Source organism: Molothrus ater, chromosome 3 (assembly GCF_012460135.2).
Source record: "Molothrus ater isolate BHLD 08-10-18 breed brown headed cowbird chromosome 3, BPBGC_Mater_1.1, whole genome shotgun sequence".
In the NCBI taxonomy this organism is placed as follows: Eukaryota; Metazoa; Chordata; class Aves; order Passeriformes; family Icteridae; genus Molothrus; species Molothrus ater.
In genome coordinates, this window is record NC_050480.2 from 14,184,514 (window position 1) to 14,190,633 (window position 6,120).

Genomic DNA, 6,120 nt, shown 5'->3' on the forward strand with positions numbered 1-6,120 from the left:
ACTGCTCGATTTAAAAGCTATGTATGTTAAATTTCAGGAAGTTGCTGAAAGTGTTCTCTTACATTCTACGGGCAGGTCAGAGGTGGAATTTCTTGGCAGTGTGAGAATTTTGCTTTATCAAGACTGAAGGATTTCTGTTGGGATGGCATGAAACAGGAAATAAAATATTTGGAAAGTCAAAGAGAAGCCTTCTCCTCCCTGCTGCATGTGGGAGGTTGGAAAGAGGAGTGTCATTCCCCATCCCTGAGTGTTCAAGGTCAGGTTGGATGGACCCTATAGCAAATTGATCTAGTGAAAGGTATCCCTGCCCATGGTGGGAGGGTTGAAACAAGAAGACCTTTAAGGTTCCTTCCAGTCTAAAACATTCCATGATTCTTTGATAAGTAACTGCTATCCCTGCAGCATCTTCTGTAGCAGAGTCCAGCTGGGCCTGAGTTTATGGGCTGCAGAGCTATAGCTATTTTGCAGCTTGCAGAAGTCTGATGTAGTTGAAGTTGCTGATTTTGCTTCTTCAAAGAACCTGCACTAGCGGCAGATGTTTTCAAGACCTTGGGATGAGTCACCAAGGCACAAAATGCAAGCAGTGTGCCTCCTCCTCTTTTCCTGACAGTACATGTTCATGGCTTGAGTACAGATATTGTCAGTCTGTTTCCAGAATCTTGAAAACATGACACAAGATCTGAATCTAAGAGTCAGGAATTTAGTGTGGCTATTGATTTCTTAGCTTGTTTTGGACTTCTGGGGAATACTGAGCTGATTGTAGCATTCCAAAGAATGAAAACACTTCATGTTTCCTTGAGACAATTGTGAATTTTTGTCTGTGATCAAAATTTTGGTCTGTGGTGGTCATTAGAGGCCCAACTTTACAGGAGAAGGTAACACCTCTGATGTTTTGACCAAATTCTAGTTTCAGTAAACAAAGCTTACCTGTCTTTACTCCCTTTGCTGTCTCTAGTGGCATATCTATTCTTAATTTCATTCATCATTTACATACAGGAAAGGGGAGGAAATACAGGTCTGTTTCTGAGGGAGTGGCCTTAGGTGATGCCATTTGCCCACAATTTTTGAGCTTCAATTCCTCATTGGGCATATGGGAGTCGATTTACTTATTTATTTTGTGAGATGGTATCTGGCTTATTAAGTGTCTACACCATTTGTAATTTAATGGTGTCTGGGTCTCACTTTAACCATTCATGCATCTTTGAGAGACAAATAGCAGTAATACATTTGCTCTCATTAATTTGCAGACTGGCTTTTTTTTTCCTTCATTGTCCCTTTTTTTTTTTTATTAACTCCATCCCCCAAACTTTCAAAACACTCATCTGAAATAACAAAGTGTTACAGATGAGGTCTTCTGATTATTGCCCTTTAAAGCTTTTTTCACATGGCCAGGCTTCACAAAAACTTATTTTACTCAAAGAAATTAGGTTTCTGGTTAGCAGGAGCCCTAAATAGACATGAATTACAGGAACGTCCTTTGAAATCCCACACAGTACTTGTTTCATTAAATCCCATGAAGCGACCTTAATTTAGTGGAACACTGGATAGGTTGTTCTTTTAACCTATTAGCACTTTGGCCAGTCCCATAAACCATATTCATGGATGATTCCATCAAGAAGGACAACAGTGGGATTAATATTATTTCAGGATACAGTAAATGCCACAATGATGAAGCTGTTTAAGATCTGGTGCTCACTGTGTCACACTGAATGCATTGACATTTACTCTGCCATCACTTCATTTCCAATATTCTTTCCAAATCAGCCGATGCTAATGTTTCAGTGTGTGTGCAGAATACAATTCCATCAGGGCTAGGGACAAGGAGAAATGAGCTTAAAGCAAGTCCCTCTCCCCTGTTCCCTTGGCACCCTCCTGTTCTACTCCCAGCCCAGCATGGCAAATGGCTTATCTGCTGTGATATTGTATCTAGCTAGGAAAGAGGAAAGGCACAGGTGGAAGTGTGACAAAATCAGGGCTTTGTGTTGTGTGGAGTCAGCAGGAGTCAGCCCACCCAGAGTCAGGTACAGGTGTAGCTCAGTGGCCTGTTTGTAGGCTTGAGAGTAACAAGGGAAGAGCCCATTTGCTCACCATGTGGCAAAGGAGCAGCATGAAAATGACCTGGCTTTTTCACAGGACAAAATGCCATCCACTGCTTAACTTTGCAGTCTACACATCTGCCTTTGGAAGGGCAACAATGGGTACCTACACCCCTGCACCACCATAACTGAACTTTGGAAGGCTTTTAATATCTTTCCTTCTCAGCAGCTTTGGGGAGTCAGCACAGTGCCTTATGCTGTTTTGCAGGCTGAGGACTCAAAGGGGATTTCAGCTGTAATTCAGAGAAGAAAACATACTCTTCAGGGAGCCAAACTGCTCTTGTTCAAATTGTGCAGGAGTCTCTATCTTTATGTTGCCAAAAAAAGGATCTCAAATTGCCTCGCTGAAGTTTGCACAGGAAACCAACGACAGAAGAGAGGTTTGAACGCAGGTTTCCCTAACCTCAGTCTATCCAAGAGACATTCCTTGATGTAGCTGAGAGGTAGCAGGAGGAATGAGAAGAGAGTTGTCATGGGGAAGACCAATATAGCTGTGCTGCTATCAGCTAGGCTGGCGCTGAAAATCTGTTCAGGTTCCTCTGTCACGTTCAGTTGCGGTGCAGGGGAGAAGATTACACAGCATTAATCACTACCACTCTGGTAAACTCTGGGCATCAGGAAAGATCTGGGTCCTCCATGAACCAAAATTCTTGAAGCTGGGAAAATTAGGTAGGGAACTAGTTATGCGCTGGTCTCACATTCATATCCTCCAGTAGGATTTCTCTGTTGGTCACTGCTGGAGGTGGTGGGAGATGGTTATTTGCTCTGACTTGGTGTGGTCATTCTTGTGCTGAGGAATGAACATATAAACTACTCTTACAGCAAAGAAAATGATCATTATGAGCAGAAAACAAGGAGTTAAGAAGAGCTAGAGCAGCCATTGAGACTTTGGATTTATCGCATGTGCAGAAGACTATTGGTTAAGCAGGTCTGCCCAGATTTCAGTTTAGATTATTGTAACAAAGGGAAAGAGCTACTACACAGTCTATTTGATCCAGGTTAGGCAAAAAATTATGCTAGAGTCAAGGAAATGCAATACTTGTACTTAGATAAATAGAAAATGTGCTGGATTGAGCTCTGCATGGTGGAAATTAATGTGTCTATCTGGGTAATCTTTCTTTTGACTGGTTATTTTACATGATTCAATATAGATAACTGGATACTTGACTGCCTTACTTGTATATGATGGCACAGTGTGTTGAAAACTTCAACCTTGATTTTGGAGGATGTCTACTGGAATCCTCTATAAGAACTTGTGTCATTTTATTGTATCACCACAAAACCTTATTATTAATATCCTGAGACTGATGCTGTTAATGCCTTTGTTCTCCATTTGGGAAAAAATGGCATATTGCATTTGGAAGGCCACATTGCATCTGGAGAACTCAAGAAAATCAGATACTCTTAGCAGGAAGTGTTAAAATGATAAATTATAAACCCAGACAAACCCATTCTTCATGGAACAGAAATTAACCATTGAAATACAGTGAACTGCATTGGTCCTCAGTATTTTGATAACAAGTTTTATCCCCTCCTCATAAAAAAGCCACTCAGCTAAGTGGAGAAAGTGACTAGATTTCAGAGTCTATGTAAACAGAAATCTATGAATTTGGCCTACATTTTACCTAAGCATTTGGAGCCCATAAGTTGTCTTTCCTCTGTTACAGCTGAGCCGTAACAGGTCTTCAAGGGCTGCATTACAGCTATTTTGGAAAGGAAGCTGGTATTTGATTTGCTTCTTGTGTCACGAGTCTGGAGAAGAATTTTGGTGGAGGAGTGGTGAAGAAAAGGGCTAGGTCCTGGAGAGAAGCCAGAAGATAGGTAAGGTGACACCTCTTGAACCTGTTGTCTGTGGTGTAATGCTTGTCTAAGATTTTGATCTCCTTGCAGGGTACCAGCAGTTCTAAGCTATTTTTAAGCTGCAAGGTAAAACATGATTCTTCTGCCAAAACTTTGATTCTGTCCCATTTTTCAGGTACTTGGATGCTGAAAGACGACATAAGTGACGGTGGTCACAGGGGTCTTAGGATGAGGGAAGACATGTGGATCTGACTCCATATTTCAGAAGGCTTGATTTATTATTTTAAGATATATATTACATTAAAACTACACTAAAAGAATAGAAGAAAAGGTTTAATCTCAGAAGGCTAGCTGAGCTAAGAATAGAAAGGAATGAAAACAAAGGTCTGTGGCTCGGACAGAGAGAGAGCCAGCTGTGCCGTGATTGGCCATTAATTCCAAACATCCACATGAGACCAATCATGGATCCACTTGTTGCATTCCACAGCAGCAGATAACCATTCTTTACATTTTGTTTCTGAGGTCTCTCAGCTTCTTAGAAGGAAAAAATCCTAAGGGAAGGATTTTATATGAAAAGATGTCTGCGACAGACATACATGCATATTTAAAGATATCTGATTTCAAAATGGAGAAATTACATTAGACTGCATGAAAAAACACTTCTCTGTGATGGTTTCACAGACCTTCTTACTGCAAGAATGTGAATACTTCAAAACAAACACATACTTTGAAAAAATAGACAGCTCTAATCCTCCTTGCTTTATAGTAGCAGGTGAAATCATTTTAGATCTAACAGACTACAGAGGCCTCAAGGTCTGACTGAAAGTCAGGTGTCTGCCGGGGACTTTTGATAAACTTGGTCCTGGCAGTGAAGTTTTCCTGTGGCTTTGGGCCCTTTACTTAGTCCCTCTGACTAGTTTCTTCTGCAAAGCAAATTTCAGAAAACCCTCTGTGAACACCATTAGCAAAGACAACTGTTACCTCCAGTCATTTCCTTGTTTTAAGTACAGGAGGATGGTTAGACTTTTGAACTGCCACCCTGTGGTTCCTTCTCACAAGTTTTTCAACTTTCATTTTTATCAATTCCTGCCTTTCCCAATACATTAAGCATTGCAAGCTCTACTGTGTCCTTTGCTGTGTAAAGTCTTTGCCTTTACCAACATTGTTTTGCAGTGGATTTGATTCATTGTTGCATCAAAAGATCTGGCTTACTTCAATCACCTGCCATAGTTTCTGTGTGATCACATCAACTTTGAGTTATTTATTGTGAACAGTTTGCTAGAATCTCAATGATAATGTTATGTGGAAACCTTGTGGGATTTGGCAGGAATAGGATCATCCTATGCAGGTGTCTGACATTTGTTGGTAAAACAAAAGAAGTAAATTTTTGGAGTGATGGACTGTTCATGGTTACATTTTTGTCAGCCATATGGGACATCAATTTCATATCTTTAGTGTGTAACTGCAAATTTTCAATACCTGATTTCAATAGAACTTCTAAAATAGAAGGGAGATGGGAGGAAGGGATTTGTTTAATCTTGAAATGATGGGCCCTGAAGAACAGCTTGCTTTTTTGTTTAAAAAAAGTGATATTGTACTGATTTAAGGGAATCTTGCAAGCTTGACCATTTTATGAACACATACTATCAAGAATTCATTTAACTTCTTTTAGTTCTACATTGTGTAATGATATTCGCATTGCTTTACCATAGTATTAGATTCCTTCGTGACCTATTAATTCAAATTTGAGGTTAAGACAGCCTTTTCATACAATAAAAAGTAGTAAGTTGGAAGTGTCAGGAAAATTCAGCGGGCTAAAAAGAAGTAACTTTTTTAAAGGCTAGAAGTCTCTACTTGAGTGTCAGCTTTTAATATTAGTTCCTTCCTTTAAGTGCCTCTGTCACACAGCCCTGTCAAAAGACTCTGTGGGTACTTTTATAAGGGCACTCCAACATGGAGGTGCTGAAAAATAGTTTTAAATCAAAACAAAATCTTTGCTGTCTTTTCAAGAGCTTGAAAGGCAGCCAGGGACATTTCAGCACAGCAGAATGTCACTGTATTAACACCAGAGAAATAATTGTGTTGATTGCAACAGGGAAGTCTGTGTAGGGTATGTTCCAGAGACCAACTCTTTTCCAACAGGGTTGATAGACACCTTGCAAAGTCAATGCACTTTCTTTCTGGGAATAAACTAATTTCTATTATTTTTTTCTGGTTTCTACTA